This window comes from Protopterus annectens, chromosome 2.part1, assembly GCF_019279795.1.
Source record: "Protopterus annectens isolate FY-2018-M chromosome 2.part1, PAN1.0, whole genome shotgun sequence".
NCBI classification, from domain to species: Eukaryota; Metazoa; Chordata; order Ceratodontiformes; family Protopteridae; genus Protopterus; species Protopterus annectens.
The window spans coordinates 68,115,383-68,139,810 of record NC_056729.1 but is presented as its reverse complement, the minus strand read 5'-3'; positions in this window follow the sequence as shown (position 1 = coordinate 68,139,810).

Below are 24,428 nucleotides of genomic sequence, written 5' to 3'. Positions count from 1 at the left end.
ATAAGTGCATCTCTCACAGGTTGTAGTGTTGGGTGGTAGGAGGAGAGGGTTGTCTGTGTGCATGAGGCAATTACTGCATTGCCCCAAGATGCCCAGATTCATCAGGTAGAGAGGAGAAAACACCGGGAGCTGACCCTTAGACATGCCTGGATAGGTGCTTATTTGTTAAGTACTAGAAACTGTTTTCCTCTAGACAGTGAGGAAAGTTGAGTGCTGTAGTAATTTGTAACTTATTTAGTGCTTACAATAAGTTCTTAACAAGTGCTGACCTCAAAGAAACAGACTTGAGTGCTGAAACAAAAAAAAATGGCTAGTTCTAAGAAACAAAATTAAGCTAGAAGGCTTCCCTCCAACACGGAAAGGCTTGACGGCTTAGAAGCCTACAAATAGTCCTGGACACAGCAAATCTATATCCAGACTAGACTACCCACAGGAAAGGCAGGAAACAAGCTTAGGAATTTTTTTTTTTTAGTGGAAAGAGAGAAAGGAGTAGCAGAAACTAAGCTGATTGGCCTTCTCAAATGTTCTCCCTGTATTAGGTAGAATGAAGTAATGACACTAGACTGGGAGGAGGGTCCCAGATCAAATTTACAGTAGGGGTGATGAGCAACTGCAAAGCCACCAACTATAAAAGCAACATACCAATAGGGAAGGAGGGTGGGAAACAAACTGCAGAAATGTTTATCACAGCAGAAACAGTACGTGCACACAACATGGAGCAGCCAGTATTACTACAGTCACCACCTTACCAACTGGAGACTGTATGAGCCACCCATACGAATGACTTTCATAGCCTGCAGCATATACCCACAGAGATATCAAAGTGTATAACACCACACACAGGTGTGCATAAATGAATGTGAAAGCTTTATTTGTGTACTATGACAGTTGTATATGCCATGTCATATAGCTGTTTAGACACTGACATCCATATGAACAGTGTAATGCAACTGTGAAACAGTTATACTAAGACAGTAGTCTGGAAAGGTTGACATATGTTGCTGTCCAGGCTGAGGCCTTCAAGTAGTATAATAGTAATGACAGACTGGGCCACAGCATACCAGACAATCAACAGTATGTAATGCAGATGTATAGGTCAGCAGCCTCTATCTACACTCTGTACACAATCCCTAGGGGGTACAGACCCCAGATGACACAATGGCATGTATCTGTTACATAACAAGGCATACCTGACACCATCACAATCACACTGACAAACAGAACATCCCATATGGAAGAAGACAGTAGGCCTGCATTTATCCAAGGTGGATTGTATGGTAAAGTACATCCAGATATCTTAAGGCAACTTATCACAGATACCCACACATGTTGTAACAGCCTAGGTTAGTCATGATGCCCCCCCTACACTCACTAATACTGGGACATATACCACTGTTACATACACTGGCATCTGGAGTGCATTAGGGCACACATGTATTGTGTAGGTGAAGCCCACACATATATGGCCCCAACCCCCCAGTATGTGTGGGGGACACAACAGCAGTGGAGTGATGGCAGGAATGACAGCATGACATACACACAGCCCGTACATAACAACCACTGACAGCATGTCATATGTGCAAAGCTTGGTATGTAGGTGGATTACAGAGGCTGGAACACAGGCACATATGTGTAAAACTGTTGTCACACAGTAAGTAAGATATGTATATGTGTATACATCTATATGGATATATGTATACTTATATATACATATATGTTCACCATATGTCTTGCACATGGAGTGGAGCCCTACCTCAGCCCCAATAGTCCCAACCTCTCAGTACAAGGGGATGCCACGTATGTAGTGCAGGTACATTTGTAGACTATTGCTACTGTAATAGGGATTGTCTTCACAGAAATGGTGTGTGTATGTGGGAGGTCACATCTGCTGTTAACATGTGCGCCATTGGCTACTTACAGACATCATAAGGTCATCATAGTACAGTACCACTGCTAGCACAGTAATGCCCCTGTGGACTACAGCTGCGATATGGCCAATATATGTGGACAGTCTGACACACTCTGGTCAGTCCAGGGGTATACATGGAACCCCTTCATGCAAGACATGTGGACCAGGCCTGTCAATGTGGATGTTAACAACCATGTAGATGGGTATAACACGTACATACTGGTATACATTTGCCACCAGAGGTTATGCATTCATACACCCCTGTCTGTCCTGACACATAATAACCGCTGGTACAGAGGTGGCATGGCCACATACTATCCACTAGTTAGTGACATACATCTGAACAGCATCCCACTGCTTTGTCTGACATACATGACTGTTATGGTGGCCCGGCAGCAGTACATCTGGCAAGTATCTGGCCATGACATCTTACTGAATAAGTACTGTAAGCTGCTAGGCATGTAACAAAGCACAGTGCAGGCTACAGGCAGACTGACTCAACACTGGGCTACATCTCCTATGTGGGAATACACATGTACCTGCATAGATAGCAGGCTCTACAGGCATGCCACATCACATAGTAACAGACACCCGTGTGAAAGTGCATAACCACAACCAATGTGAGCACAGCCACATATGGTAAACTAGTGTACTATTACAGTATATGGACTATCTGATGTACACCATCCTCATATGAGCCACTCACACAACAACCCTACATATACTGGGCCTCTACACAGTGTGGTCCACTGGCTGTCTGCGGTGTGGGACATGTGTGTGTTTGCCCCTACAAACATGTAAGCTGATAGGGTGACATACAGTGGAGCAGCATGTAACATCAGATAGAACAGGACCAAGAACAATGACATCTACCACAGTCTCTACACAGGCCAAGGTACATATGCACTATACACACACTGTCAACAATTACCAGACTTACACATACCTCAGTACTGTACATACAACCACAGAATGCCCAGGCTATGTCCTCAAATATAACCCCTACTATACATAACATGTGTAGCAGTCTGATATCTCACTGGCTTGTTATCAGATATGCTGTCAATGAATATGGTGTACAGAACATATGCTCCCCCTACTGCATGACATATGTACAAAGGTTGACAGAGTTGTGGCTGGAGGCACAAACACAGGGCCAGTATTGACATGTCACTGTGATAACCTCATACATTTCCTGTCCTAACAGGGTGTGATGCAACACATGTCCTATGTGAGGGATATGAAGTCAGTAACTCTCCTGGCTCTCACCATCTACTGACTGCAATCCTCACACAACCTTCTGCAGTTGACAGATAGGTGCTCTCTGGGTAACACAAGGAACACAAGGCACCACACACTGCCCAGTCTGCAGATGACACTACAGATGGGGATTCCTCATAAACATAGCACTGACATGACAAGTATTAAAACATGTAGGACAGCCATATCCACACACACCCTGTTAAACCAATATTACCCCAACAGCAGTATAGCAGCACTTACAGTCTGTAGTGAGGAAAGGTACACCCCCTCCTATGTGTTGGCCTGTTTCCACAGTGTATATTGTCAGAGGTAAGTCCCCAATCCATGTGTGATGCTGTTTGCCAAACAACAGCTCTAGTTCCTGCTCACAATGAATGAAAAGGCCCAACTCCAACATGATGTTCCTAGATATTGGAGTGTGTTTCCATGCAATTGGCTATGGGAATGTTACCACAGCTGTTCCACATGCAATCAGCTAGAGGAGGGCTGTAATCCATGCAGAGGCCATCAGCTGATCATGAGCATCACTGACAATACACATGCCGCTGCCTAAGCAAAGCAGGTGTAAGTCTCCACATCCACCAGAGAGGGATTGTGAGGCAGATAGAGGCAAAGATAATTCAGGGTGAGTTGGGATAGTAAAGGGTAAGCATATTTGTGTCACACACCTATCAGTCCAGGGTATCGAACCCCTGACTATGTACTGATATCACATCTGTTATCCCTGCACGGTGGATATTGTGATTTATGCTAGGGGCACCATATAAGAAACCTTAAAAATCCACTCAACATTGAGTCCAGTTGTTACACACTCACAACCACCTACACACCAGACACGAACAACAGATGTTGACACATTAAGACACACACCTGGGATTAGAGCCCCTACCAAACTAGTTATTACACTACAGCACTATGGAATTATAGAACACGCCACAGAGATGACTGGAGTATCTTTTCCCCCAAAGGTTTATTTCACAGTGAGTGACATCAGCAGGATTGCCAAAGTAGAGCGAATGAATTGTAGTGAGTGTGACTAACTAGCCAAACATGTATTGCTCTCTACACAGGCATAGGAACAGACACAAAAGCATGCAAAACTCCCATGTGTGAGAATAGAACCCCTACCAGAGTTCTATATCACACTATAGCATTACACTGTTATAGCACGCACCACAGAGATTGCTGGAGTACTCTTTCCCCAAAGGTGTACTTCACAGTGATTGACATCAGCAGGATTGCCAAAGCAGGGCATTTGAATTGTATTGAGTGTGACTAACCTAAAGTGCCCTAATTAGTCTTTATGCATTAACCGCTGTTCTGGCCAGAACAAAAATAACCTGCCTTTGCAGATCATGACCCCAGGACCCTGTACACTATAGTCACAGTAACTAACCACTAAGCCATCACAACAGTACATGAGACTGCAGTTTCACCAAAGTAATCCCACCATAGGCTAATCAAACTGAACATGTGAAAGGAATGTATATATAGTTGTCCATAAAAGACCTCTCCAAAGCCAACTTCACGCTACTCAAGGCAGAAGTGACAATGTTTGTGACACCCATGGAGACAGGAGCTGACAGTTCAACTGATGAATCCTGCACTAACGCACTGTATGAGCACATCCACTTGTCCATGACTCCTGATATCCCACATAGAACCACAATGCTCACCTCCCAAATAAGCAAGCCAGTCTGGTGGTTTCCTGCCATTAACAGATTATACAACAGAAGGTAGACACTGTTGAAGAAAGAAGGATAATCCAAGGATGCAAACAAATCCCTTACCAGCCCCACTAAGATGTTGAGATCCCTCATGGAATCCTCCAAAGCTGGTTATGTAACTAAAATCACCACAGATTCCACAGACAACCACACAGCATTCTATAGTTATGTCCAGATTCTAACTGGCAATGCTCAGAAGTGCTCTGAGCTACAACAGAATGGCATTACATAGATTGCTCCCACAGAATGTGTCAGTATCCTGGCAGATTGATTTAGTGCCGCATTCACCCCCTTTCACCCCCAAAAGGGCCCGTGTCAATACAAAAAGAGTTCCATTGTCCAGTAATCTTGGCCACACAGGCAGAAACCTCACTATCCACAGCTAAGAATACAGCATCCATGGGACCAGATGACATCCTGGGCTGTGTACTACATGAACTACAAAATGAAATGGCAACTCACCTAATTGTCATGTGTAATCATAGCCTCGCATCAGGCCTGGTGCCCCCTGAGTGGCACTCTGCTGCACTTATCCCACTCCACAAGGGGGGATCCACCTGTGATCCCTGGAACTACCATCACATCAATCTGACGAGCCTGATCTGCATGGCCATGGAATGCATTATCAGGGATGTTTTGAACGCAGACATTGGCAACCCTCAAACACTGAACCCCACACAGAATGGGCTCATGGAGGGGCAGTCTTGTCTTCTGAAACTGATTGACTGCTTTGACTCAGTCTGCATACCTGTTGAAGAGGGTAAGGCAGTCCACAAAGCCTATGTGGACCTCGCCAAGCCCTTCAATACCATCCCCCAGTCTGGAAACATAGATTAACATATTAATATGGCCTTACATCCCTATGCCACTCAATGGTTTGCCACATAGCTTACTGACAGAACCCAAACTGTAGGTGTAACTGACAAGGGAGAACTAGAGTATCTCAGGTTTCAGTCCTGGGACCACTGTTGTTTGGCATCTACAGCTCTGAAGTACAGGCCAACAATACGGGACTCTGGCTAACAAAGGTAACAGATGACTGTGAAATGGGAGTCATTATGAGCCTGACTGTACTGCATGATATGTTACTGATACCAGCCTGACATCATACTGGTGCGATGGAGTACTGTTACCATCTTGTGCCCTTGCTGTGTAAGTTCCTGGTTATGGGATCTGCAACGGTTGGTAGTGTATTGCAGGGCAGACATGTTTGGCTGTGGGGGGAATACCTATTCGTGTATGACGTATGTTGTCTGTGCCTGTCAACACCATTAATGGTACATGTGGACATATATGTTTCTGCTATGTTCCCACTTTATCTACAGATGTATGTCCGTATATACCTATATAGATATAAATATCTGCTTACATATATGTGCATATATATATATATATATATATATATATATATATATATATATATATATATATGGGTCTACTTCATTTGATCGCAAGACCATTTGACCTAAACCCATTTGATCAAAATTTCATTTGATTGAAAACCAGTATTCAAGGCATAAAACTGGGATTTGTCCCCTTCCCCAAAGTCGTGCGACCCTGGAGTTGGTATATATAGTTAGGGGGGTGTATATATACATACATATATCAATATGTTGTATCTGTTTAGACATTAATATATTTAATATATTTTCACACACACATACATCTACATGTTGGAATACATTCACTGTACTGTTGAATGACTAGGCTGGATGATATGTTTGATAATACAGCACAGTTATGTATATCTGAGATGGCTTAGAAGTAAATCACTTTGGCTTTGGTGTGCATGGGCCTGGGTTTGAGCCTAGCAGAGGTTGTTTATTTAGTTGCTAGGCAGAACAAGGGCCGATGGATACAGAGTGATTAAGACACTTTAAAGCAGTTGTACGCATGTTTGTGCAGGTTTGTGTGGAGGTAAGCACTGCTAAAGTCTGCTTACAGTTTCTTATTCTCAGTCAGCTGCTGAATTGCTAAACCTGTTTAGGCATTGCTTAGCTCCGTGCAAACCTGCGCAAACCTGCTTACAACTGCTTTAAAGTGCCTTAATCACTGTGTATCCAATGGGCTGTGTTCTGCCCAGCAACAAAATAAACAGCTCTTGCAAGGCTCAAACCAAGGACCCTGCATACCATAGACAAAGTGATTTATTACTAAGCCATAACAGATATAAAGAGAGTTGATGTTTTCAGAAGCATAGCATCCAGTCCAGTCATGCAACAGTACAGAGAATGTATACCAACATCTAGATATATGTGTGTGTAAATATATTAATATCTACACAGATACAACATATCTAGATATGTATATATATATATATATATATATATATATATATATATATATATATATATATACTAATTTCTAAAACTATATACATATATATCAATATATATGCACATATATACATGCATATGCCTAAATCGACACATATATGTGTCTACACCTATATGTCTACATATACACAGCATGTTACATATGTGTACACAGATATATATCTATATAGGTATATATGGACATAGTTTTATATATATATATATATATATATATATATATATATATATATATATGTTAGCAGATCTATAAATCTATATAGGTATATATGGCCATACATCTGTAGATAGAAATGGCAGATTAACAAATACACATATGTCCACATGCACAGTTAATGGGGTTGAGAGGCCCCACACACTATATGTCTTGTACAAATAGGAATCTTCCCCCACAGCCAACCATGTGTGCCCTGCAATACACTACCAAGTACAGTCTGCCTCCCATAGGACATGTAATATGTGGAAGCCATCAACATCTCCAGGATACAGATGCACAGACACAGATATGCAGATACATATATATATATATATATATATATATATATATATATATATATATATACATGTGACTACACATACACACGCAGATATATGCACAGTAAGATACATATGTAGAAGGTGCACATCAACATCTCCAGGATACAGATGCACAGACACAGATATGCAGATACAGATATATATATATATATATATATATATATATATATATATATATATATATATATATATACACACACACACATGTGACTACACATACACACGCAGATATATGCACAGTAAGATACATATGTAGAAGGTGCACACAATATGGAACAGCCACTATGCCTACAGTTAACACCTGAACAACTGGACATTGTATGGGCCACCCATACAAATGTCAATCGTTGCCTGCAACATATACCCATAGAATGGTCATAGGAAAGACACCACACACAGGTTTGCAGAAATGGGAATCCTTTAATTGTGTACTATAACAGTTCTATATGCCATGTCATATAGCTGTTCAGATACTGACAACCATATAAACAGAGTACTGCAACTGTGAAACAGTTACACTATTAAAGTAGTCTGGAAAGGTTCACAGCTGTTGCTGTCCAGGCCAAGCCCTTCAAATTGTACAATAGTTAAGACAGACTGGGCCACAGGATACCAAACAATTGACAGTATGTACTGCAGGTGTATAGTTCAGCAGCCTCTATCTATACTCTGTACAAACTCAGTAGGAGGTAAAGACATTTTGTGATCAAATGGGTTGTAACTGGTACATAACAAGGCACTAGCTGACACCATCATGAGCATACCAACAAACAGAACAATCTGTATGGCAGGAGGCAGTAGGCTTGCAGTACCCCAATTAATGTAAGTAATGTCAATATAGGTGAAGTATACAGTACTGTACATCCAGATACCTTGTGGCAGCTCGTCCTGATACCCCCACATTTTGTAACAGCCTAGGTCATTTATGGTGCTCCCCACCTACACTCAATAATACAGGCTCATATACCACTGTTACATACACTGGCCTCTGGAGTGCATAAGAGCACACATGTGTTGTGTAGGTGACACCCACACATATATGGCACCAGCCCCACTGTATGTGTGGGGAATACAACAGCAGTGGACTGATGGCAACAATGGCAGTGTAATATACTCACAGCCCACTACAGAACAACCCCCAACAGCATGACATATGTGTAAAGCTTGGTATGTAGATGGAGGACAGAGGCTGGAACACAGGCACATATGTGGACACTGTTGCCATACACTAAGCAAGGTGCTGGTGTTACAGGATAGTCTGCAACATACCCTTAGTCAGGGAATTGAGGTTAGACACATAAATGGATGTAGCCATGTACTGATAGCATGCAACACGCACACACTGCCAGTGTAATATCTGACACAGGACCTGTGTAGTGGACGGACAACCCATGATAGGCATACCTCTGTCCAGCAAGAGGATAGGCCCACAGTAGTGAGCTATGCAGACAGACTGCATTCCAAAGTACACTAGTATGTACACACACACACACACACACACACACACACACACACACACACACACACACACACACACACACACACACACACACACACACACACACCCCGTACACTAGTACTATGCAAAGCATAACACAACTCTACTCACAATCTGTCTGTAGTTCCCTGATCCTCCTACAAATATGTGGCCGTTCTGAGTGTGCAGGTTCTCCTGTAAGAGGTATTGCTACCTGCTGTCTGTAACACTGATGCCCACACTCAGGAAGGATGTCCATCACACAGGAAATGTAAAGGGACCACACCCACATGCTGTACGGATTTATAGTGGGTGGTTGCCATGACAGTGGTAATTGGAAGTAGTACACATGTGTAATTTTATATATATATATATATATATATATATATATATATATATATATATATATATATATATATATATGTGGCTATCTGGATGAGTATATGTACATATATTTCCACCATATGTCCTGGACTTGGAGTGTAGCCCTACCCCAGCCCTATAGTCCCAAAGTCATAGTGCAAGGGGATATCAGGTATGTATAGCAGGTATATTACTTGACTATTGATACTGTCATTGGGATTGTCTTCACAGACATGGTGTGTGTGGAAGGTGACTTCTGCTTATAACATGTGTGCCACTGACTACTGACAGACATCCTAAGAAAATCATTGTAAAGTACCGCTGCTAGCATGTAATACCCCTGTAGAGTGCAGCAGAGATACTGGCCAAAACATGTGGAACTTTGTACACACCCTGTACAGTCCAGAGGTTTACACATGATCCCTTAGTGCACAACATGTGTACCAGGCCTGACAATATGGTTGTAGACAGCCATGTAGATGGGTATAACACAGAACGAGTGGTATACATTTGCCACCATAGGTTTTGGATTCACACACTCCTGTCTGGCCTGACACATAATGACTGCTGGTACAGGGGTGCCATGGACACATACTACCCACTAGATATTGACATACATCTGTACAGCATCCCATTGCTCTGTCTGACATACATGACTTTTAAGGGAGGCCAAGCAGCAGTACATCTGGCAAGTATCTGCACATGACATCTCACTGGGTAAGTACACTAGGCTGCTAGGCATGTAACAATGGGGGAATGCACATGTACCTGCATATATAGGAAGCTCAACAGCCATTTCACAGCACAGGGTAAGATACACCTGTGTGAAAGTGCCTAACCACAACCAATGTGAATATAGCCACTGCCACATATGGTAAGCTAGCATATTATTACAGTATATGGACTATCTGTTCTACACCATCCTCATATGTGCCACTCCCAGACTGACCCTACATATACTGGGCTGCTACACAGTTTGGTCTGATGGCTGTCTGTGGTATGGGACATGTGTGTGTATGGCCCTACAAACATGTATGGCAAAATGGTACCATACAGTGGGGCAGCATGTAACATCAGATAGAAGGGGCTAGAACAATGACATCTACCACAGTCTGTACACAGGGCTAATGTACATATTAACAATACACACACTGCCGACATTTACCATCACTACACAGACCTTAGTACCATACAAATATCCACAGAATGTCTAGGTTATGTCATGATATATAACCCCTACTGTATATGACATGTGTAGCAATCTGATATATCACTGGCTTCTTATCAGATATGATGACACTATTTATGGTGTACAGCACATATGCACCACATCATGCACGACATATGTACAAAGGTTGACAGAGGTGTGGCTGACAGCACATACACAGTCCCAGTATAGACATGTTGCTGTGATAACCTCATACATTTACCATTGAAATGGGGTTTGTTGCAACATATGTCCTATTAAGGATGTGTAGTCAGTAACTGTCATGGCCTTCACCATCTACAGACTGCAATCCACACACTACCTTCTGCATTCCACAGATAGATGCATCATGGCTAACACATGAAAGCAAAGGCACAACACTGCCCAGTCTGCAGATGACCCTGCAGATGGGGATTCCTCATATACATGGAACTGACATGGTAGGTATTGTGACATGTACGACAGGCATATCCAGACAAACACTGTTAAACCAACATTACTCCAAATGCAGTATAGCAGGACTTACAATTTGTAGTCAGGTCAGGCACATCCCCCTCCTGTTCATTGCCTTCTTTCCACAGTGTATGTTGCTAGAGGTAAATCCCCAATCCATCTGAGATGCTGTTTGCCAAACAGCAGATCTAGTTCCTGCTCACAGTGACTGAAAAGGGTCAACACCACCATGATGTTCCTAGGTGTTGGAGTGTGTTTCCATGCATTTGGCTATGGGAATGTTACCACAGCTGTTCCATATTCAATCAGCTAGGGAAGGGCTGCAATTCATGCAGAGGCCATCAGCTGATCATGCGCATCACTTAAATTACACATGCTGCTGCCTAAGCATAGCAGGTGTGGGCCTCCGCATCCACCAGAGAGGGGGTGGGGGAGGCAGACAGAGGCAAATACATGTCAGGGAGAGGTGGGAGAGTAAATCTGAAGCATGTTTGTGTCACACACCTACCAGCACAGAGTATCAAACCCCTGACAACTATGTACTGCTATCATAGTTCGATGCGGTTATTGGATGCTCCACATGGGTTATCTGTTGTGGAGCACTCAGAACATATATGTGATGGTGAGTGACATCTGCAACAGGGATACAGTAGATATACGGTAAGTGATGTACACATGCCTGTCTGCATGAACAGGTGCTGTCAAGACAGGCACACCCACACAGGGATGCACACGCATTGACACACTTGGCAGGGCCAGGAGTGCAACTCATCACTAGTGGAATTGCCACAACACATCAATGTGCAGGTATTGCATGCATCACACAGGTCATACGGAGGTCATATGGGCAAAGAGTATGTTGAGGTGTCAGACATCAAACAGCATGCTTCAGTATGCCCTGGGGGGTTGTAGTGAGTGTGGATGTGGACACACGCACCATACAATACACACACGAACACACAGGATGCCAGTTCTGATATGCATGGGTGCATGTCTGCATGGGTGTGTGGTGGTCAACTGTGCCAGCAGGCTCTACAAGGGTAGGCGATGGGTATATGGTGGCATCAGACCACATTACAATGGTCTGCATTGTGGCTCAGGCCTGTAGTTTCTGCATTTGCCCACACAGGTGGGTATTGCATTCCCCCATCCAATCACCTGGGTGACTATTGTGTGTGGCCAATGCTGTGCATCACTTGCCATGTATGTGTTCCTTAGTCTATGACATGGATGGTGTCTGGGATGTGCACACTTCCCACATGCATGTACAGTGACATGTGCTGCTGTACCTGGGGTGTCTGGACCATGTTGTGAACACAGATTATCATCAGATGTGCCAGTCTTGCCCACCTGTGGCAGGAACTGGTAATGGGCAACAGGTTTACCCTGCACCTACATTGATAGCATGCTAACAGCATTTCCTGATGTCAGTGTCATCAGTCCATACAGGGGATGTTGTTAGGCATGGTATGTCCGTTGTGAGTCACATGTGAAGGCACTTTTGGTGGTGCAGGTGTCCATTGGGGAACATGGTGGAGGTGCACTGTCTGCATGTACGTGCATATTAGAGAGATGGGCAGGGTGACATGCCCTCTGTAGCCCACTGCTATCACTGCATAGTTACTATGAGTGGCCAATATGCAGTGTACTACCCACATATTGGCTGTTGTGCGTATGACAAATGGGTTGAGTGTGTGCTCTGGGTAATAGTGAGTTTCCTAACTATGCTTGGCTGGCCTTGATGTCACATGTATGGGTATGGCTTTGCACCCTAGCCTCTCAGCTAATTTACATCTGTTATTCCTGTATGGTTGACATTGTGATATATAGTAGGGCCACCATAAAAAAAAAATAAGCAAAACCCCCCACATTGCCGAGAGGTGTCACACACTCACCCCCACCTCTACACAGGATATGAGTTACAAACACACACACTCACACACACACACACACACACACCTGTCATGCCTGGGAGTTGAACCCCTACCGAACTAGTTTATTACACTTCAGCACTTTGCAGTTATAATATGCGCCACATCCATTAATGAAGTACTTCTTTCCCAAAGGTGTATTTTACATTGAATGACATCAGCAGGATTACCAAAGAAGGCCATTTCAACTGTACTGTGAGTGACTAAAATGCATTGTTTCCTACACAGACAGTGAGACACACAAAACATCCACAACCAACATGTGCAGGTATTGAACCCCTGATCAAGGCCTATATCACACTACAGCATGGAGCAGTCATAGGTCACACCACAGGGATTACTACAGAACTTTTTCCACAAAGTTGTATTTTACAATGAATGACATCAGCAGGATTGCCAAAGTAGGGCATTTGAAATGCACTGCGAGTGAGTAGCCTATAATGCATTGCTCCATACACAGACATTGGAACACACACAAAACATCCAGAACTGCCATGGGTGGAAATGGAACCCTACCACAGTTCTAAATCACACTACAGCAGTATGCAGTTACAGGATGCGCTACAGAGACTACTGCGCTACAACCTTTCCAGAGGTGTATGTGTAGGTGAGTGACACCAGCAGCCTTGCCAAAGTTGAGTATATGAATTGTACGGGGTGTGAGTAGCCTAAAAAGCATTGGTCTCTACTCAGTCAGATACACACACATATTCACAAACAAACACACAGTTGCCAGGTCTGGGGTTAGAACACCTACTTAACTACTTTATCATACTACAGCAGTATGCAGTTACAGTACGCACTACGGAGAATACGGGGGCTATGATATTCCCAGAGGTGTATTTCTAGGTGAGTGACATCAGCAGCCTTGCCAAAGTTGAGTATATGAATTGTACGGAGTGTGAGTAGCCTAAAAAGCATTGTTCTCTCCTCAGTCAGACACACAGATTCACACACAAACACACACACACAGTTGCCAGGTCTGGGGTTAGAACACCTACCTAACTACTTCATTACACTACAGCAGTACGCAGTGACAGGACATGCTACAGAAATTACTGAACTACAACTCTCCCAAAGGTGTATTTCACATTGGATGACATCAGCAGGATTTTCATAATACTGCTATTGGGAGGGCAGTGTGTGCTTGGGCCATAACCCATTCATGTAGGAGTTGACATGCCACATGGGGGCATATATGGGGTCATATGTCACAGGTGCATGTATCCAGCTACTAGATGACTACTTCCTTGTACAGTCATGTTGCACAGCTGGCACGTGCACCACATAGTCTGTCATGCTGACAGATACTGGCGGCTAGTATCTGCAGTGAGTGACATCTGCACCTCATGTGTTTGGGGCCCTTTGGCTGTGTGCTGGGTGGGACAGGCACGGATGGCTCTTTGTCACGGTCACCCTGTTCCACACATCTATGTCCGTCTACCTTTGGCTTATTATAGTGTGTTGTCCTTACATATGTGTCTTTATTCCTATCCACTGTGTATGAAAGGCAGGGGTGGTGCATACTGACATGTGTCTGCACTAAGAACTGCGACTGCCAGATATGTCTGGTCCATTGGTGTTTGCAGACACGGCCTTCATGTGTTTGTGTGTGAGCATGCCCAGTATGAACTTTCAGTATGTTGTTGACTATTGCCTTCATTCCTCTAAGTGGGTGAGCATGCCCAGTGTGGCCATCTGTATTGCATATGTGGATCAAGTACAGGTAGTTTGTACTGCGGTGCTGACCTTTGTGTTGTACACTGACAGGTAGCATGCTGTGTCTGCAGAGTATCCATCGGTCATTTGGCATTGACTGTTGCTACATTTCTGCATAGTGGGGCACACCTGACTGTTTCTACATTTCTACACAGGACTGGGGGGGCACACCTGACTGTTACTATACGTGTACGTAGGATGTGCGGCACACCTGACACTTGTACACATTTGCTAGGACTGTACTGGTATGTCAAGTACTCCATTTCAGTCTGTAGTCTTACCTATAGTGCTGGCTAGAGGCATACCAGTGTACTACAGATCTTAGCTTTAATTACCTACATATCAGTTTCTGACTTCCTAGCCTTCACAACTTACATCCAATTGCCTGGCCTGCTGTACTCTGTCTGTGTAGTCCTGGGGGAGGGGTTACCCATAGGGCTCATTCAGAGGCCATAGTGCAGCATTTGTTTGCGTTTGTCTACACCTGTCCTGCTGGCTGAGACTGTTGTTGGGTATGTGGACCTTCCTGACTGGCATGTGTAGGTCTTATGGACACACATGTTGCACAGCCCATTTCCTGCAGTAGGTTTTGTCACCCTGTGTAGTACTGGCTACTGTGGTGACTCCAGTATGTGTTACAAATGTCATGGTGCCACTGTGGGTGTCTACTGTCTGCTGCCATACCAAGTAGGCCAAAATGATGTTAATTTTTTGGACATCCACCTTAGTAAAGACAATAACAATAGGCAATTTAGTTCTAACATCCATCGAAAACCCACATACTCTAATACATTTTTACATTTCACAAGTTGCCATCCCCTCCATCAGAAAAGGGCAGTGGTTAAGGGACAGGCAGTAAAAGCAGCAAGGATGGTATCCAATTTCGATGATTTCTTAGAGAAGTGTAATCTCCTCTAGGAAATGTTCTTAAAAAGAGCTTATCCTTTACCCTCAATCGATCAAGTGATGGAAGAGGTACGTAATAAAAGATAAATAGGGCATGTTCAACCTTTGGTACAAGAAAAACAAGCTTATACAACCCCACCAGTGGGGACTGTTGTTAACATTTCCCAGGGAAAAGAAAAGGTATTGAATGGGGCAACTAGTTTTTTAACAACCTATTCCCTAGATGCAAGTAGCATTAGGGAGATTATATGTAAAAATTGGTCTTTAATACAACAGGATAACGAATTAGTCAAAATGTTGGGCACAATACCAGCTATGACATACAGAAGAGGTCTCAATTTGAAAAACTTGGTTGAGAGACCGAAAAAAGCTTTAAGAGGCCAAACTGGTATGTTTAAATGTGGAAGATGTGCCCAATGTAAACATATTAAAGTGACTAATAAGGTTAACATCAGAGATAAGACCTATCAAATTTGGGGTAGACATACATGTGATTCCTAAGGGTTAGTATATGGGGCTGTCTGCAACCAATGTGAAGGTTACTATATTGGAAAAACAGAACGAAAGCTCAAGCAAAGGATATACGAGCATCAATATAGCATTGATAGGCAGATCAGTACAAATGCCCTAGCAAGGCATATAATAGAACACCCAAACCATAAGTTCAGTTTTATTGTCTTGCAAAAAGTAGACCGTAGCAGCAGGGGTGGCCCATGGCAACTTAAACTCGAGGAAATAGAATTGGCATGGCAGATCCGTACCATGGCTTATATTATGCTGGCTTTAAAAGAATATGTATCTATCAAATGTTTACTCAAAATAAAAGCCTTAGCTAGATAAGCATTACAAGCCTTTTTGAATAAATAGATCCATTTAGGATCTTTTGATATACATGTTTTTAAAAATTTAGTAATTTTAAAGTAAATATGTTACCATCACAAGGCTGGGTGATTTGGTATTTTTAATATTGAGATAAATTAGGCTTGAGAAAGTTTATTGTCTAAGGTTTACTGATTTTAGAAAAACCTATGTTCAGCAAACAAATGGTTACTTGTGGTTTTTTATTGTTTATTGTTTTTTACTTAATTAATTGATTGCTTGATTAGACTAACACTGTGTATAAAAGGCATTCCTTTTCACATGGGATTGTATCTTGTATGTTTTTCGATGGTCTGAAGAAGTTGGCTTACCTTTTGCCAACGAAAGTGCTTACCAATAAAGGAGTTTAGTTCTACAAATCCACTCTCTTTTTTTGTTTTCATTGTTTTGTTTTTTTTGTCAGTACGTAACTTATTTAAAGAAACCAGTCTCTGAAAAATTCTAGACACCATAAGGAGGTACGGGTGTGAACTGGAAGCATACAAACAGTGCACTTCACCGAAAGTACCACAGCACAGTGGAGGACATAAAAAACAAGTTATGTCCTCCACTATGGTGCGATAGTCACGGACCTTAGGGTTAGGGCACGGGTTAGGGTAAGGGGATAGTTAGTAAAGCTATCCCCTTATCCTAACCCATGCCCTAACCCTAAGGTTCGTGACTATCGCACCATAGTGGAGGACATTGCTATGTCCTTCACTGTGCTGCAGTCATCACAGACCTTAGGGTTAGGGCACGGGTCATGGTAAGGGGATAGTCCAATGGGCTATCCCCTTACTATGACCCATGCCCTAACCCTAAGGTCCATGAGTACTGCACGGAAGTTCAGTACAACACCCATTCATTGTACTGTACTTTGCGTAAGTGCACTTTCAATTAAGTGCATTTTCCCTGCAGTGGGCATTCCATGCACTATTTCGAATTAGTGAAAATTCAATCTAGTGTATGGAATCCATACATATATATATATATATAAATATATATACATATATATATATATATATATATATAAATATATATATATATATATATATATATATATATATATAAATATATATATATATATATATATATATATATATATATATATATATATATATATATATATATATACACACACACACACACACACACACACACACACACACACACACTCACACGCACACATATGCATATGTATATATATATATATATATATATATATATATATATATATATACACACACACACATATACATACACACACACACACACACACACACACACACACACACACACACACACACACACACACACACTAAAAAAAAAACTTTTTGCAGACTTGAAGATAAGAAACTTGATGAATGAAAAACAAGCAAAACACCAATAAACCAAATAAATTCACAAGGAAAAGCCACGACCACTGAAGTAGCTGTGCATAAAAAAACTTTAATATCATAAAACTAAGCACTTTCATCCCATTTCCCACAAGACTTCATCACATAAAAGAACAATTAAAAATCAAACTTTTAAATGTCCCTTCAATAGTCTTTTGCTTACCTAGCTTCAGTGGTTTAAAGTGATATATTTTTAATACAGAAAATAAGTTGAAAACCTTTTGATAACACTTTTAAATACACTCATGGTAATCTGTAAAATACATAAAGAAATATAAAAAATAGTATATATTCCAATATATTCCAATTTGTTCAATACTCCACATACATCTAAAACATCTAACGAGTTAACCTAAAAAATAAAAATATATATGCATATGTATATACATTTATTTGTATATTTACTATATATAAATACCTTAAGTCACAAGAATGACTGTACAAGCTGGCTATTTAAAAAGTGAGTGATATCCTTCAGTTTCACTATAATCAGGTCTAAGAGTGATGTTACAAAAATGCAGACAGTGGTTCTGATAATGTGCCCCTGCTGGAAAGTATCAGTTTGCCAGGTGGGGGTGGAGGGAGCTTATTTTATGGATCTTGGGAAGAAAACACAGAATTTGTGGTTTTAGGTCTTTAAATATCAACTATAACCTCTATTATTCAGAAATAACACATTGATCAACTGCCACCAGTTGGAACTCATTCAGGTTTATATATATATATATATATATGTATATATATATATATATATATATATATATATATATATATATATATATAAACCTGAATATATATATATATATATAAAATTAAAATCTTTTATAGGCTTGGTGAAAGATTATAATTATGTTTCCCTTTAAAATGAATGTTTATATTGCTTAGATACTTTGCAGCCTAAAAGCATTAGCAAATGTAATAGTTGCCTTCTTTTTTTTTCCAAAAACATTTTTATTTTGTTTTCATTATAAACATACGCAAATGTACATATAAGAAATACAATAAAACAATAACAAAACTATTTACAATATTTACATTCATCCATGATAAGCAATCATTTTATCCATGAGAAGTTATAAGTATTTGTTCAAAAGGTTTTCCAATTTTTGCCATGCTATTTTTTTATTAGTAATGTTATTGAGTTCTATAACAAATGATTTGCAGTTCTTTTTTACAAACAACTTTTGCTAAATTAATAAATTCTTTAAACATAAATCTTGTTTACTTTTCCAGTTCTAAGTAATAACTTTTCTGGCAAGTGCAAGAATTGACCAGAGTAACTGAGTCTGAGATTTAGGTTTTACATTACGTATAGGAACATTGAATAGGATTAGTGAGTTAGAAATATGACAGTTATCAGACCATAAAGCCTTTACAAAATATCTGAAGTCTTTCCAGTATTGAACATTTCTACAGTCAATGAACACGTGAACCCAGTTGGCCTCTAGTAATTCATCACATTTCCAACATTTACTTTCACTGTTTTTGAGTATAAGATTTAATTTATGTGGAGTATAGGAACTCCTATTCATAAATTTCCATGTATACAATCTCCAATATAATGAAGAAGAGGTACCATATGTAGATTTCAATAACCTTTTTTTTGGTTTCATCAGATATTTGTTCTCCATTAATCTTTGCATAGTAATTCCAAAAATCTGAGTCAAACTTTAGAGTGTCTTTTCTTAGTATCTTATAGATAGGTGAGATACTTAATTTTTGATCATCTGTCTTTTCAAGACACCTAATAAAAAGATGGATCAAACTAGGTATAGATTCAGTCTCTTGGTTGATTGATACTCTCATTTTGTTTTCTATAAACTGCCGTAATGAGTGTATAAACAACCGTCTTGACTATTATCAAAACTATATAGAAGAGAGTTTAATGGTTTAATACTCTTATTTGCAATAAACTGATGCCAGAATATCAACTTATTTTCCTTTAATTTTTGCATCGCATTGATGTTGAAAGAATCTAGGCAATCATGGGAGTATGCTATAGGGAATATAAGAATAGGAATTGTTTAATGTTGTAATTACAATCAATTATATTTTTAAAGATATTAAATATTTGATTAATGCCATAAGAAAAATGATCAAACTTATTAAATAAACAAAATTCATGTAAAAGCCAATGAACGCTACTTATTCCGTATTGTTCCTTAAATTGATTTTCTATAGTTCTGACATCAGTTATATGAATATCATGTATTATTTTCCAGCTAGATATATTAAGTAGGTGAGATCCAATGTAATATTACATTAATTATAACTGATTTGGAATAAAGATCTAAGCTAGGGAATGCTATCCTATTACTGTTCCAAGCTCTAATGTGCCATTTATATGTAATCCAAGGTTTTAAGGAAAACTATAAAAGTTTAAGCAGCATGGAATCTAATTTTTTAAATATGTTTTTGGGAGGGGTAGTATCAATGACTGTATATAAAACAAAATTTTAGTTTTAAAAAATGATCATTTTAATTAAAGGAAGCCTATCCTCCATTGTGAAGAACATTTTAAACCATCTTTTGATTTGTTCACTAATGGTGGTTATTAAATTATTGTAGTTTAGTTTAACAGACTCTTTCCATGTACTCTTTATACTGACACCCAAATAGTCTAATACATCATTCTCCCAATTAAACAGGCTATTCTCTATTAGTTTTTTGTTGATCTTTTTGTTAATTAGTAATGTTTTGGATTCATTATGATTAAATTTAAGCCCTGAAATTCTTTCAAACTTGCTTAAGGTATTTATAACATCATGCAAAGAACCATCAATATCACCCATCATTAACAACATATGGTTTACCTTCATAACACCGATCTCAATATGGACGACCCCGCTTCCATGAACAGCAAAGTGCGAACATCCCAAACGATGAAAACCACATATGCGAACGGCTAATCTCGCCCTCTTTTTGACCAGTGGTAGCACTGGTGTAGAGGTGTAGCGCAGCCAGAAATGTCAAAATTCTACATTTATTCGACCTTTTAACATCAGATGTTTTAACCATTTTGTCAGTCATCTATCTAACATTTTTCATGTAAGGATCTGTTGAATATATATATATATATATCTATATATATATATATATATATATATATATATATATATATATATATAGATATATATATATATATATATATATATATATATATATATATATATATATATATATATATATATATATATATATATACACAGTATATATAACACTTGTTACAAAAAAGCCTCACAACCCTCTGTTTAGTTACTAAAAGTTTAGTTATGTAACATAAGTCTGATGTTAATATGCATAATGAGTTTTCTAATGCAGCTCCTAGTTCATTTGCTATCATTTAGTTACTAAAATGTCACTGAATCTGCAGAATGTATGCATCTATAAAATAACATAGGTATTTTTAAAGGAGTTAAACACTTTTATCAGAACTAATTATTTAGCATTTAAAGTATCTAAGTGAAGGATGACAGAATTTCAAGAGAAAAGAATTCTAAATACAGCCATTTAACAAGTTCAAAGGTCAAGTGATGTCATCACCGTTGTTTCCTCAAGTTGCAGCTTCATAAACTTGTCAAAAAGTATCTCAATAGTTTCATGCACAGCAGAGGTCGTCTCTAGTGAGAAATAGGTTCATAGGTTCATAGGTTGGTACTAGGCTGTCAGCCCTAGGGCCTATACAAGCCTAGCCATAACAATTCCCTGGCTATTTCTTCCCACACTATTTACTTCCCTGGACCCATGTCTAGCAGGGAGACTGACGTGATCCCCGGGGTGAATTTCTTTTCTCCCATTCAATCATCAAGGTTTCTTTTGAAGAGGGCCAAAGAGGCACACTGCTTGACATGTATGAGCAATCTATTCCAGAGTCTGGGGAGTCTCTGGGTCAGGAAACTATCCCTCCAGCATGTTTTGTTTATTGTGATGACAAGGTTTAGATCCCTGGAGCATGTGGCTCTGAGGGATTGGGATTTCTTTAAGTGTAGCATGTCCAACAGCTCTATATATATATGGGTCCCCTTCAAAACATCTAAAACCCATAACATCTAATTTCATAACATTGAGACCAGAACATCTAAAACCCAAAACATCTAAAACCCATAACATCTAAAACCCATAACATTGAATTTCATAACATCTAACAGTACAAATCACATGAAAATAACATCCCCTCCACATATACTGACATGTAATAACACCAAACTACCAAACACACGTTTTATTACATTTCTGCAGGGTGGCTTGATACAATGGAGTTAGGAAATTAACTTTTTCCCACTGTAGTGCAATGTTGGAGTTGGTATATTTAATTTACGGTGGGGTGTGGGGGGAAGAGCCCCCCACATGGGGAATGCAGGGGGGCTTGCCCCCCTTCAGAAATGGAGTAAAAAGTGTGTTTGGTAGTTTGGTGTCATTATATGTGGAGGGGGTGTTATTTTCTTGTAATTTGTAGTGTTAGATGTTATGAAATTCTATGTTATGGGTTTTAGATGTTCTGGTCTCAATGTTATGAAATTAGATGTTATAGGTTTTAGATGTTTCAAAGTAGACCGATATATATATATATATATATATATATATCTTATATTTAGCCATCTATAAAACACAATTAATGTACTGTATTAATGTTTATATGTGTCTAAACAAAGAGTCTAAAACATCTAATTAGAAACACTAATCAGAAACATATTGTTACCCCACCACTGACCCACTAGAAAAAATGCACTTTGGTATTAAGTCAAATTATACTATTACTGAAGAATAAGAAGACATGTATCATTTGTAGCTATTTAAAAGGGAAAAGTATGTAAAGTACTTTTAGTGGGGAAAAGAAAGAAAAGGAACATTAGTAACAATAAGGAATAGGAAGAAAGAAGAGAGAGAGAATGTTATTTAAATACTTAGTACTTAGTACGGGTCTATATCAGTTCATCAAAATGTCTGAAGTTCGAACACCATATGTTTGAACTTCAAACCATGAACTGCAAAAACATCAAAGTCCTAAAACAGTGATTTTTTCCCATGGGAAAAAAATTGCTGTTCAAAGAAACACACACAGGCAACATAAACACACCAAAACAACATCAGTCCACACACATACACTTAAAATCCTACATCTAACCCTACACTAAACTGTACATACACTACTACCTATCCACTTACCTTAACCCAAACCCTAACCCTAAGGTCCAACACTATCGCACACTCATCAGACCCGTGCCCTAACCCTAACTAACCTAACCCACGCCCTAACCCTAACATCCACACAATTACACACTTACCTGAACCCGACCTGTAACTTCCCACCACAGTCCTGATACTCGCGAAACCACAGAAAATAATTCGGTGGGCTGCAGCTTCGTGATTACCAGTGTTTTCGAACTTTACAGTTCAAACATTTGGTATTTTGATGGACTGATTTAAACCCCTTAGTACTATATATGTAATTAGAAGAAGTAGATATATAAAGGTAAAGAGAAAGTTAATAATAAAGATGATTCACATTACCTTACAGTATAGAGATTTTCCAGAATCAAATATATTATGATTCATAAAACAAAGCATTTAAAATTAGGAGGAATTTATTCATCTGTCCTTTAGTTTCTTAGTTTTCTTTGCTCCTTCCTTCACAGACCATCCATTTTTTGTTGCCTGTCTCTTCAAACTCTGGCATGACCATTCCATTTCTTCTATGTCCGACAGTATTTTCTTCTTTTGGATAAATTCTACTGCTTCTTATAGAAAATCAAAGATCTTCACTCCTTCTGGCAAGGTGATTTTTATTCTTACAGGAATAAGAATTTGAGATTTAATATTGCCTTTTTTCAAGGACTTAATTAGAGGAACACACTCCTTTTTTCTGGATATGACTGTAGAGATGAAGTCATTGTCAAAACAAATAACTTTTTCATGCATCTTGATAGGGGAATTAGTCCGAGCTGATTTCAGCACTGTGTCCTTGTCTTGTAAGGAAAGAAATCTAACTATTATAGACCTGGGGTTAGATTAATTCAGAGAAGAAGCTGGATTTGCTGGGGACCGATGAGCCCTCACAATTCCAAAAGAGAGGGATTCAGGCATGTTTATGATGATGAAAACCACTTATTGAGGAAATGAATCATGTTAGCACCCTCTTCTTTTTCAGGAATTCCATATATTCTTATGTTATTCCTCCTTGATCTACTTTCAAGGTCTTCCAGTTTCTCAATCAGCCTGGTGTTTTGTTTCAGAAGAAATTCATTGTGATGTTCATTTTCTGTCACTCTGGTATCCAGGTCAGTTACTGTTTCCTCTAAGGTAAGAATCTGTTCAGATTGTTTTTTTACTATTCCATTTACAAGTTCC